The sequence below is a fragment of the Callorhinus ursinus genome, unplaced genomic scaffold, assembly GCF_003265705.2.
Source record: "Callorhinus ursinus isolate GAN/ISIS: 27379988/994484 unplaced genomic scaffold, GSC_fseal_2.0 scaffold14, whole genome shotgun sequence".
NCBI classification, from domain to species: domain Eukaryota; kingdom Metazoa; phylum Chordata; class Mammalia; order Carnivora; family Otariidae; genus Callorhinus; species Callorhinus ursinus.
In genome coordinates, this window is record NW_027397076.1 from 31,233,230 (window position 1) to 31,247,006 (window position 13,777).

Here is a 13,777-nt window from a genome sequence, read left to right on the forward strand (position 1 = left end):
CAACATTTTTGAAATTCTTTTTTAAAAAGAATTTATTTTATTATGTTATGTTAAGATCTGTGTATTCAAACTGGTGTTTCACCTCATTCAGGACAAAATCAAAGATAAAATATTTGGAAGTATTTTGGAATGTTTTTGAATGACAAAAACATAATAAAACAGAGCTTTGTAAGGAAGCACTCAAATTAAAAAAAGAAACTTTTTCTACACAAGAATAAATTTCAGGTCATTTTAGGGTAGTGTTTGCGGAAGACAAAGGAGAAACAACTATGCAAGAAAGATTCTCAGATAGAATCTTTATTCAGGTGAAGAAGTATACCTCTGTAATTTAAAATAATTATAAAACGATTTTAATTGATCATACAGCTACATTAAGAGATCAAAATAACATTACAGAAAATTTTGAGTCAGGTCTTTAATTTCTTTCATCATAGTTCTGTAGTTTTTTTTCATATAGGTCTTGTTCATATTCTGTTAGATTTACCTAAATATTTCATGGTTGGGGGTGTTAACAGAGCTTTTTTAAAAAGTATGAAAAGATGGAATTTGTCAAACTTGAAGACTTAAAACAGAAAAAAAATTTAAAAGACAGCACAGAGTAACAGCAACAAGATCTTCTGTTCTTTGTTGTGATTTTCTTGAGCGTTTTGTAATAAGCATATATCATTTGTGTAAACCCTAAATTCACTATATAAAAGAAAGTCATGGCATAAAATAATGAGAGTCCTGATTTTGTGAAAATGAATTTAGATAATTATTACAATCTGATGATAAGGTCCTGTAATTCTCAAAAAATATTACTGAAAAAAAGACATATATAAAACAATGAAATAAGTGTCTGTATCTAAAACACACTTTTAATGTATTTTTAAAAAGATTTATTTATTTATTTGAGAGAGAGAGAGAGAGAGAGAGTGTGTGTGTGTGTGTGTGTGTTTATGTGTGTGCCCGCGCGCGCAGGGACACGCACATGGGCACAGCAGAGGGTTCTCAGAGGGAGAGGAAAAGAATCTCAAGCATGAGTCCTGGCTGAGCACAGAGCAGGGTGGGGGGGGGGCGGGGATCTCAGAACCCATGAGATCATAACCTGAGCCGAAATCAAAAGTCGGATGCTTAATTGAGCCACCCAAGCGCCCCTAAAACACACTTTTGATTTAAAAAGTTGGAGAAGCATATAGGTGAACAAGCAAAGATATGTAACACTCTTAGCTTTGAATAGAGTTATATTAAAAGTTATTTTCTCTCTTTATTACTAGGGAAATATAGGTTATTTTTTAGCATATTTTCGAACAACTGCAAAATAAACTCCTGGTAGATATAAATAGAGTACCTGTAAAGCTTTTTAAAAGAGTGGGTAAGAACATAAAAAAAAAATACAGTCAATATATTAAAAATACAAAAGAGAACTAATAAAGAAAAGAAGTAAATAGATCGAGATTATGCATTTTCTTTCCAGGGAGCCCATTCACTACTTAGCTTATATTAATCACTAACTTATTAACTGTACAGAGAAGAAAAGAAGAAAGGAAGGGATGGAGGATAGGGTGGCAAGAAAATGAGGAGATTTTTAAGGAAGAATAATAACAAAGTTCTCAGAGCTGACCACTCCTTTAAATTTCTTCTTTAAATTTTTGTTTAGGAACTTATAAACTCACACTTGGAAGAATATCTTGGAATAATTTCTTGAAGTGATGTCTTGGAATAGTATATTTAAATATATAATATCTTATATTTGAAGTTTTCCTAATTTCCCTTTCCTCCTTCCTCAAGTGGTCTTGCCTAGTGCCTTCAAACTCAGCATAAAACTTCTTAAGCCATTCCCTTATATAAATATATTTATCATGGATACTGATTTTAAGAAGTAAACTCCAGCCTCCTTAGCACGGCATTCGAACTGCACAATCGCTGTTGGAATAGAATGTGAAATTGATGTATTTGTAGTGAGAATTGTCTCAAAAATACCCTTGAGACCTTTATACTGACTCAAAAATATCATTGAGAAATACTAGAAAACAATGTTGATAAATTGAGTAATTCTAAGAATGTTGAAAGTTTTAGGGGAAACTTGAAACATTAAAAAGCTCAGGAATGAGAACTGTAGATATGAAAATTGGAAGAAAGCACAGGAAAAATCATGCTCTTAAACATTCTGTGCTTTTTTAAACATTAAAATTTAAAAATCCAATAAATGGAATTGTTTCTTATGTACAGTCAACATATATCATTAATTTGTATCAATGTGGAAATCAGATTTTTTTCCCTATAAATTAAACGGGACTCAGAAACTAACACATATTAGGTGCACAACGAGAATAAATTACTTAATGTAAATGTTCATTTTTTCAAGTACATAAGCTCCAGTAAAGTTAAATGAATTTAGGAGAATATCAAATGATTGATTTTTCTTTTAGCTATTTTTACTGATACTACATGTTTTTTAAACAGAGTAGAAAAATTTAGGAACTGTAGCTTAATTGGAAATTTTTCTTTATACTTTTTCATGAACGAAAAGAGAAAATCCTACAGCCCTTAACTGTAAAGAACACTGATGCATTAGCCATTTATAACTCGTAAAAACAACTTCGAGTAAAATTTAATGAAGAAAAAGGTGCATTAGTTCTTTCCATTAAGATGATAATTTTTTATGAGTTACACTTGTAAGCAGAATAAAACACAATGATCTTTTTCTTGCCAACTATTTGGGACGGCATCAGTTTGTGCATACTCTCTCTTGGGGTGTGTAAGAAATGGTCATCAACTTGAACTCCAAATTACATGACTATAATTAATTACATCACAACTGACCTGCCGGTCTGATCCTCAGTTTTCCATTTGCCCTTGCCAACCCGGACCAATAATTTCCCACTAACAGACAAATTGCATTTTGTACTCCTTCACTACGAAACAAAAAAGTAGGGGCTAGTGACACAAATGGCAGAGATTATACTCACCCACGAGCGCACGCGCAGGGGGGAGGGGCAGAAGCAGGGAGCCCAATGCGGGACTGGATCCTGACCTGAGCCCTGAGCGGAAGGCAGCCGTTTAACTGACTGTTAACCTTGTATTCTTTATAAATATTTCCTAGTTTATCTTTAGATGTGTTTGAGGGATTGTAATGAAAATAAATTATTTTTAGGTAGTAAAATGTATGGTTTCATTTCATTCATAGTAACAAAAAATACACACTAGCTAGATCTATAAACTGAGACCATTAAGAAGAAAAGCACAAAGCATTGCCAAAAGACAGCAAAGAAAACAGTCTTGAGTAAAAGGAGAGGGATTGCATGTTTGTGAGGGGAAATGTCAACAACTGGTATGTCTTAAATCGAGTTTCATTGGGAACAGCCTCAGGGGAAGATTTGTTTGAAGGCAGATTATTGAGGAGTGTTTTTGGTACAACACCTGTGAGGAAATGGGAGGCAGGATTAGGTAGCGTGAGAATCTGAACCCTATCCAGTTACAACAAAGTCTAAGCCAATCCTGTGGGGAGATTGGAAACTGGGATGGTCCTTTAGAAATTCTTGAATTGAGGCAAGGGGTCTGGACCTTTTTCCCTGTACCTTAACCAGTCTGAAAATTAATAAAGGAAACCTTTTTAAAAATGGAGTCAGGAAAGCCTGCCGGCGAGCTCCCACACATCCACCCCTGATGGCAGCTTGCATAACCCGCAGAAAGAAGGTAAGAATTAGCTGGACAAGGGAGGACATTTTTCATATGGCATTTCATATCCTGTTTTCGAGAAAAAGGAAGATCCCTCTCTGCCCCAGCAATAATAAATTAACCACCCACTTGCAACCAGTGAAAAATCGCCACAACCATGAACTCTTGTTCTCCAGTGAACTTTTGTTTAAAACAACCCTCCCCAATTCCCTCCTAAAACCTAAGAAAAATTGACTTTCCCTTTGTCTCCTAGGACTTGTCTGTGGTTCACCATAGCTTACAGATGTCCCAAATTGTAATTCCTCTGCTATTCCTGAATAAATTTAGCTTGTAAGTAAAATAACTGGCTATTTTATTTTTAAGGTTGACACCAGTCATAGTAAATAGGTGCCCAGGGTCAGGTGGGTTAACCTTGAGCAACTTTTTTTTTTTTAAAGATTTTTTATTTATTTATTTGAGAGAGAGAATGAGATAGAGAGAGAGAGCATGAGAGGGGAGAGGGTCAGAGGGAGAAGCAGACTCCCCGCTGAGCAGGGAGCCCGATGTGGGACTTGATCCCAGGACTCCAGGATCATGATCTGAGCCGAAGGCAGTCGCTCAACCAATTGAGCCACCCAGGCGCCCAACCTTGAGCAACTTTTAAGGGAGGAACTCAGGTATAAACTATTGGTAAGCAGTATTCCTGGCAGCTTGGGTGATGAGAGCCTTAGCTCTGAAAGGGGATCAGAGCTTCACACCTTGGCAACCACTAAAAGGTAAGATATTAATTACTCTCATATAGTGCTGTTGGCAGTATAAGTTGGTATAAATTTTCTAAAAAGAAATTTTGGTAATGTAAATCAAAATTTTTCCCAGTTTGCTTCTAGATTTTTTTTCTAATAAAAAAATCAATATAGGGCGCCTGGGTGGCTCAGTTGGCTAAGCGACTGCCTTCGGCTCAGGTCATGATCCTGGAGTCCTGGGATTGAGTCCCACATGAGGCTCTTTGCTGAGCGGGGAGTCTGCTTCTCCCTCTGACCCTCTCCCTTCTCATGCTCATTCTCTCTCTCTCTCTCAAATAAATAAGTAAATAAAATCTTTTAAAAAAATCAATATAGGACAAAGATTTATAGGCAAATATGTAAAATTTATGTTCTTTTCCTTTACCTATAAATAAAAATACATAATTATAATAAACTATAATATATATTATATGCTATGTTCTATACTATATACTATATACTATAAGAGTATAATATACTGTATATAGCATAATATAATAGTATAATATATAAAAATATATATGGGAGTACTTCCATAAATATTTCATATATATGGAAGGAAATGTGCAGAATATTTATATAAATTGCTCCTGGATTATGGAATTTTGGGTAATAATTTTTTTCCCTGCTATTTATTTTTGTTTTTTAAGTTACCTATAAAAACTAATATTACCTTATAATTAAAAAAATAATTAACAATGATATTTAAGCTTTAAAGTGTCTCCTGGCTTCTTCATATAAAACTTACAAGAAGACCAATTTTTTGTTTATTTGGTTTCATCATTGCTATTTTCTAAATCATAACCAAAGTCATATAAACACATGGACTATACATCTCTCAACCCAAAGAGATGCCTCACTAGAGAATGTTGTGAAGTGATTCCTGAGATGGAACATAAATTATGCAGCTGTTTTTCAAATTTTGACCAGGTCATCTGGAATCACCTAGTCATTGAATTTAAGCTTGTTAGGGCAGGCAGTGCTGGTCAGTCAGGGTAAGAGCATAGGCTTTAGCATTCAACAAATGTGATTCAAACTCTTGGCTTTATCATTTGCCAGCTATGCATCCTGGAGGAAGTAGTTTCAGGTCTCATCATCTGTAAGCAGGGCATAATGCTGCTTATTGTAGAATGTTGTACATACTTGAAGTGAGAGAGGATATGTTGAGTAATTCTTATAATTTCAGCCAATTTTCTGAAATATTTTAAGTGATCAAAAGTGATAGCTACCTTATTATCACGCTATGGAATTTTTATTTCTGGAAAATTCATTGATTCTGACTGGAATACAAACTGAAGGAAAGAAAGTATGAAGAGGATGCCAAATCACAGAATTCTTACAATGTGTTGGTCTAATTTTTATCATTTTATGGGTGGCTGACAACAGTTTACTTTATTCAAAATAGAGGAAAACAATAGTCTCTATCTAGTAGCTTTGAGAAAATTAGATTATCACTACTGCAAATTATTACATTTATAGTATTAAATTATGGAAAACAATTATACTAAAAATGTTCATATGTGTGTGTATAAACACAAGCACTTTTTAACTCACATTTGATGTTGCCCTTTGCTGTCAGATTGTAGAAGAATGCTGTAATCATGCATTGATGTGTAACAAAAAATCTTTTCGCACACACAAAAATGTAGGTTTCCGGTACCCTGTGTCCAGTGAATGAACTGAGATGAAGAAGTGCTTATGCTGAGGATCCAGAAAGCCAACCAAACCTTCATTCACGGCAAGTTACCCAGCATTCTGACAAGCACAGTGCCACCTGGAAATGTATTTTGCCATATCCGGGAATCAAATCTGTGATTATCCCCTTCATAATAACTTAGCAAAACTGCAAACCAATTTTGTCATGGTTTTATTCTTTTTTTCATTTTAAACTACAATATGACTAATCAGAAGCACAGTCTTGTAATTCCATATGAATGATATGTCTGTTTTACAAACATATTAATTGGGAAACTACGTACTAACAATATTGTATTTATTTTCTCAATCCTTGTGCTAGGCACTTGAGCCTTTTTAGTCTGGAAAGTGATTAAAATTGAAAGATAACCTAATAAGCAATTTCACAGAGTCCCTGAGATGGAGATTAGCAAGGCAGTCTTCTTCAATTAAATTTGAAGGCTAGTGAAATGAAAGGGCGCTTGATTCATTCATTTCCATCTACCCTCTGACTATGACATGAGCAAATAAATTCTCTGTCAACAAATGGAGTGTACATATCACAGTTACTTTATTTATAATGTTAAATTGTGAAAAGCAATTATTTTTCATAACCCTTCTGGAAATAGATGATAGTTCAGCTCAGATTTCTACCTTATTTTCAAAGTAGCTCTTTGTATAATGTATTACATAATGTATATTAATGTTTTTCCATGAAAATTCTTCTACACCGATATAATAACACAACCGCTGCTTTATTCATTTCTTCTTCATGGTTTGGGTTTTAAGATATAGTCTATGTTAAATTAATCAGATGGCTTAGTGTTTTCTCCTGTAATGCCACAGATTTTAGTCAGATATTCAAAATAATTTTTTGTTGTTAACTGTTGTAATTCTTGAAATGTAACAATCTATTGAAAAGGAAACATAATTGGACCGAGAATCAGGATTTATGGGCTTGAGACCAGGCTCATTTCTTGTCTATGTAAATCTTGACTAAACCACTGGGTCCTCTGGGTTCTGCATATTTTCACTTATTAAATGTGGGAAAATTATTTTTCAGTTGTTTTCTTTTCGCTCCTAACTCTAAATTTAATATTTTTACAAAGTGTATGATTAAATCAGTTATGCTGGAAACCTAATATATGGCAATTCCATTGTCTTAGGAAACACAACACAGGTCACTTCCTGGGTCCAATTAGTATCCTCCGGGGTTAGAGCCCATACAGAATCTGTATTCGGAAGGTTTCCCCTTCTCTGTATTATATTCAGGTACAGTTGTCTGCAGGTAAAGGGATGTCTTGTGCCACTTTATTAAATTGTTTTTGTTGTTGTTTCTGAGGGTCTTTTTCTTTGGGTTAATAAAGATTTAATTTTGTTGTGTAATATTATACAGAAATTTGAGAACTGGAAAAGATGAAATGATAAGCGGGAAGTTTTCACTTGTATCCCTTATTATGGAACATATGACAGCAAAAATAAAGGAATCAGAGAAACATGATTCATATGTCTATCCTCCAGCTCCTGCTTCTTTTGGAAATCAGGAAAACTTACTCATCTTTAAGTTTTGACCTCCCTTAGGAAATGTTATTTTTACTTTGTTTTTTTAAAAATTCCCTTTAAGTCTACTACAAACATAATGTAATTACCTACAGATTTTTAAATAAAAACTACAAAAATATTTCTAACTTCTTAACTCAATTTTATTTGGGTATGAATCAACTTATACAGAAAGTCTCCCTCAGCCAAGCTGTGCACTTTGGGGAAAGGAGTAACAGAATATACAGTGGTAGTGTATAAATTTGAATGCTGATTCTAAGCCTGAGATTAGTAGCCTTGGGCATTGATTCTTTGTTGGTAAAATTGGTATACAAGTTTTATAATAATGTTTTTCCAAAAGTAAAATAAGACAAGTTACATCATGTTTTAAAATGTTATGTAAGCCATGAAATAACTTGCAAATGAAAGATACTGTTTTAACAAATTTAAAATACAGTTCGGGCCTTGTCTACAAAAGCCATATGTGATCAAATAGCTGGTTGATATAATACATATCTTCCGGTTTGCGTATCTCTAGAAATAGAACAGGAAAGAAATTTATGAGGTCATTCTCATGTTTCTTTTTTTTTTTTTTTAAGATTTTATTTAGGGGCGCCTGAGTGGCTCAGTCAGTTAAGGATCTGTCTTCGGCTCAGGTCATGATCCCAGCGTCCTGGGATCAAACCCCACATCGGGCTCCCTACTCAGTGGAGAGTCTGCTTCTCCCTCTTCTTCTTCCTCTCTCCCTGCTCATGCTCTCTCTCTCTCTGAAATAAGTAAATGAAATCTTAAAAGATTTCATTTATTTAACTGAGAGAGAACGAGAGAGAGAGCACAAGTTGAGGGGGCGGATAGAGGGAGAAGCAGACTCCCCGCTGAGCCGGGAGCCCGATGTGGGACTCAATCCCAGGACCCTGGGATCATGACCTGAGCTGAGGACAGACACTTAACCTACTGAGCCACCCAGGTGCCCCTCATGTTGCCTGTCATATCATATTGAACTAATCTTTTGGCCTGTGATGAAAATCCATTTCCTAAATAATTATGGGCATGTTTTACACTAATGTTATTAGCAAAAATTTTAAATGCAAATATAGACTTTAAGTAAAATGACGTTATATTGAGATAACAAATCAAAGAAAATATGAAATATACAATAATAATGTAAGATATAAATATAAAAATGCAAAAAAAGTAAAAATAAAAATAAATATACCAAATCTGGAAAGACTTAAAGGCATGGATGGGTGTTAAAGAGTGGAAGATCCAGAAAAGAACTCTTGGTAGCAGAGCATGTTTTGATGTACATAGAATTATAGAATTCACTAGGGGGGAATCACTTCATGGTTTGCAAGCAACAAGAACCAGCTTAGGCTTTGTTTGTTTGTTTGCTTTCAAGAAGATCAGGATGACCTATGGAAAAAGACTTGTAAAGAAAAGCTAAGCAAAATTCTGGGAAAGATAGGTAGTATCAAGGTAAAGAACAGTTGAATCCAGAGGAAATAACATCACCCTAATGTTCAAGAATGATGTAGAACCTGCAATGGGATGATTAAGCCACCTAATGAGGAGTTTAAGATTGTTGCCCAGGAAATTAGAGTCTTAGCACCTGAAAAATCAGACTATGTAAACTACTATAAATAGGAATTAGTAAAAGGAAGTTCCCCCAACTTTTTTAGCTTTGTGTAATTTGTACTCAATTTTCTTTCAGAGTAAGAACTTATTACTTTGATGAATATGAAATACTTAATATGAATTGGCTTGAAGAAGCTGGTGTTTGTTTGTTTGTTTTAAATAAATACACTTTTACGGTTTATTTGTTCAAATCTGGATACAAAAATGGTTCACACATTCCTTTTGGCTGCTACATCTATTAGGTCTCTAAATCTGTAACAGTTCCTTTGCTCACACCCCTTCTTCATGCTGTTTATTTGTTTTTTTTAAGTTTTATTGTTATGTTAATCACCATACATTACATCATTAGTTTTGGATGTAGTGTTCCATGATTCATTGTTTGTGCATAACACCCAGTGCTCCACGCAGAATGTGCCCTCTTTAATACCCATCACCAGGCTAACCCATCCCCCCAGCCCCCTCTCCTCTAGAACCCTCAGTTTGTTTCTCAGAGTCCATAGTCTCTCATGGTTCATCTACCCCTCCAATTTCCCACCCCAATGTCTATCACCCAGCCACCCCATCCCTCCCACCCCCACCATTCCAGCAACCCTCAGTTTGTTTCCTGAGATTAAGAATTCCTCATATCAGTGAGGTCATATGATACATGTCTTTCTCTGATTGACTTATTTCACTTAGCATAATACCCTCTAGTTCCATCCATGTCATTGCAAATGGCAAGATTTCATTTTTTGATGGCTGCATAATATTCCATTGTATATATATACACCACATCTTCTTTATCCATTTATCTGTTGATGGACATCTTGGCTCTTTCCATAGTTTGGCTATTGTGGACATTGTTGCTATAAACATTGTGGTGCATGTGCCCCTTTGGATCACTACATCTGTATCTTTGGGGTAAATACCCAGTAGTGCAATTGCTGGGTTGTAGGGTAGCTCTATTTTCTACTTTTTGAGGAACTTCCATACTGTTTTCCAGAGTGGCTGCACCAGAAACTGGTGTCTTCTTAAATAGAAAACAAGAAAGAAGTAGAGTCTGAAGGCTTTGCTTTTTACATGAGAACTTTTCTGAATCCCTGTCTCCTTCTTTTAGTGCTAATAACACCACTGAGAGTACTAAGGGATCATCTTTTCAGGTGTTGGTGTGCATCAGTATAATATTATCATCATTATAGTTCCAGTTTAATAGCTGGGAAGTTAAACTACATAACAAAGATATAATCTACAGTATCTCAGCTTGATTTTATAAACTGGCCAACAGTTTTGCAGTGATCCCCACCACCTTTTTGAAAACTTTGTTTTTCTTTTTCTGTTGTTACTTGTTTTCCTTCATACTTAACATATCAAATTTCCTCTGCTTCTTTTATTATTTTACTGAAGCTTTCAAAAACGTTTTCCCCACTAAATTCCCTAAATTCTGGAGCTTTTAATGGGTCATAGATTAATCAAATAGAACTAGCAGAAAACAGCAGTCATCTTAAAACCTGTTTTTTTTCTTCATAAATCAGTGCTAATTATTTAAGTCCATTGAGGCTGCAAAATGTTAATCCCTGCATAATAGAAGGAAATGTTTGATATTTATCAAGGTTTTAAAATATTAATGCCTAATTTTAAAATCTGATGTAAGATTTTATATTTTACTGGCTATAATTTCTTATAAAGCCAAGTTTCAGTTCCAACTAATTCCAAAATTGTTATGAGGGTGAATGTTCATGACGACCTTGTAAAGTTAACTATGGAAAAAATATCTAGTGAATTGTACAGTATGTACATTATAACTATTCTTTAGAGAATTTACATTTTCCAGCAAGCCCAGGTAATTATTCATGATGGAAGAAAGGATTATTTTAGGTACCTATCTTTTTAATTTATATCTTGAAATATGCCAAGAGATAGAACTAATTGAAACTGTTTCATTGTTTTAAGAGGGAATAAAAGAGTTGACAGAATATTGTTCTAGAATCAGTTGTAAGTATTTCCATCTGTATTGTGCTTAGAACCAAATATATCGAATCTTATTGTACCAAGGTTTGTGTACTTTCACTGTCTTACTGCTAATTGTTTAGAATGACCTTTGTGTGCAATTTTTATTCTGAGTCCTTAATTTTCTGTTTGCCATGAGGCCAACAAATGATCTAATTTAGACACAGCAATTAGTGCTTCCCTTTTTTCAATAATCTAGTATGTCAGGGTAGTTTTTTTTTTTTTTCCCAAATACATTAATCTGTAATTTTCTAAATATCTTCTGTTTCTCTCTCAAGCTGGAAGTTCTGCTTTGACTCCCCTTGCCTTCACTGCAGCATGTTGGAAATCAAGTGTTATTTGAAGTCATTGCACTTCCTTTGTTTGTAGAGGGTTTAATGATTATGCTCAGTGTCTAGGATAATAAACACCAAGCAAACACAGGTGTACATCTCTGTGTGTGACACAAATTCTAAGTGCATTGCACATTTTATTACTTTTGTTTCTATCAACCTTATAAGTTAGGTCAGCACCAGTATTAACTCCTTTTAAAAATGAGAAAATTAAGGTTGAATAACTTTCACAAAGGCACAAATAAGTAAGTGGCTGAGCCAGGGTTTGGACTCAAGCAGTATTTCCAGTCCCTTGGCCATAACAACTATACTTCCTATAATACGTTATATTATTTATGGGAGCCAAGATAGAAAGGCAAAGATGGAAGATGAAGCTGTTTATAAGACTTTAAACTGTATAGCTGTTAGGTTAAACGAGGGTGACAAGACCCTCAATACAGGGGCATCAAACTCAACAAAAACTCTAGTACTCCCATCTATCATGGAGGCAGCATGTAGCCACGGGGGACATACCTACTGACCACAGAGCCTCTCAAAGTTGTGAATTTCCAAGGTAGGAAAATGGAGGAATGAAAAGATTAAGGTTTAGTTGAATATAAGAAATGGATAGAATTTACAGAGGAATAGGAGAGGCAGGATTTTACCTCATGAGAACAAATGAAGACGTGACTCATTCATCATTTGCATCCTTCTCAACAAAGACAAGTTTCATTTCAGACTTATAAAAATTGTTGTATTTCTATAACAACCATATACAGATGTCACACAGAGAGCTGAAAATTTTCAACCTAAGGGAATATGTTGGGAATGGCACTGTGGTTTGGGATGTCTTTTCCACACAGATGAAGTTTCCTTATAAAATATTATAGTGCATATGATATTCAGTAAGTGAAAATTCAAGCCTTTCTATTATTACCCTCTTGAAAAGCTATATGAAATATGGAAAGGTGGGTATAAAAATTCTCATAAATTGCAGATATTTTTCTATTTAGCAAAGTCAAAGTGATTAATTGAATATCTATAAAAGTTAACCAGCAATGCTAGAAATGTGGCTAGCTATATAACTTCCTTATGTTTTATATAAATGAAATCATATGCCCTAAAATAATGTACACATAAGGATACACATCCAAATGTTAACATGGATTAACTTTAGGTTATGAGAGTGGGAAAATGTGGGAAGAGAGTTTTCAGTTTATTTCGTATACCTCTATACTGCTTGAATTTTTAAAAAATGAAGGGTGTATTACTTTATTTAAAGAGCTTAAAACCAGGGGTGCCTGGGTGGCTCAGTCAGTTAAGTGTCTGACTCTTAATTTCAGTTTAGGTCATAATCTCAGGGTTGTGTGATCAAACTCCACATTGGGCTCTATGCTCATCGGGGAGTCTGCTTCTCTCCCTCTCCCACTGCCCCTGCCCTTGCTTGCAAGCACCTCCCCATGCACTCTCTCTCAAATAAATTAATTAATTAAAAATTGTAAAACCAAAGTAGATTTTGCAAAAAGTTGTAGTTAATTTTATCTGGAACATTGGTCACCTAGATTTAAAATGCTGAATCCTAATTCTTCCTCACTACCTTTGCCCCCAATTTCCACCCTCTTAATTGGAATTTGGCAAGATAGACCCCAAGAACCTGCATTTTAACAAGCTTTCCCTATACTTTTTATGTGCAGTAAATTAGAAAATCATTATTTTAGAGGGTAGTTTTAGTAAAGATCTAGGGGCAAAAGCAATTGGCAGTAGGAGAAGGAGTGATGAAAAGATGCAAGTATTGAGGAAGAAAGTAAAGAGTTATATGGAGAAATTTTGAAGGGAAGAGGAAAGGGGCAATTGCAATTATGCTGGTAACTGTACATTGCATTCAGGAATCTTTCATTATTAAGAAAACAAAATTCTCTTAGAGAATCTGTCTTTTAACTCTTGGTACAAAGGATTTTTGTTTTAACTCTTGACTGTGTAATTGATGGTAATCAGTCTGATGTAATAAGTCAAAGGAGTAGTAGTTTGAGTTACCTTGCAATATAAGTACCAGGATACATTTTCTTTTCTTTTTTTTTTTTTTTAGTTTCATTTTTAATTTATTTTTTTATTAACATATAATGTATTATTTGTTTCAGGGGTACAGGTCTGTAATTCATCAGTCTTACACAATTCACAGCGCTCACCATAGTGCATACCCTCCCCAGTGTC

General features: G+C 34.6%; 1 long non-coding RNA gene across 1 annotated transcript; it reads left to right on the forward strand.

Moving 5' to 3' along the window:
• The first annotated feature begins 3,155 nt into the window (after positions 1–3,155).
• Positions 3,156–7,661, forward strand: LOC141374104 (uncharacterized). Its single transcript, XR_012380692.1, has 3 exons — positions 3,156–3,678; positions 3,914–3,990; positions 6,071–7,661. It is a non-coding gene; the product is annotated as an uncharacterized lncRNA (long non-coding RNA).
• Positions 7,662–13,777: the final 6,116 nt, after the last annotated feature.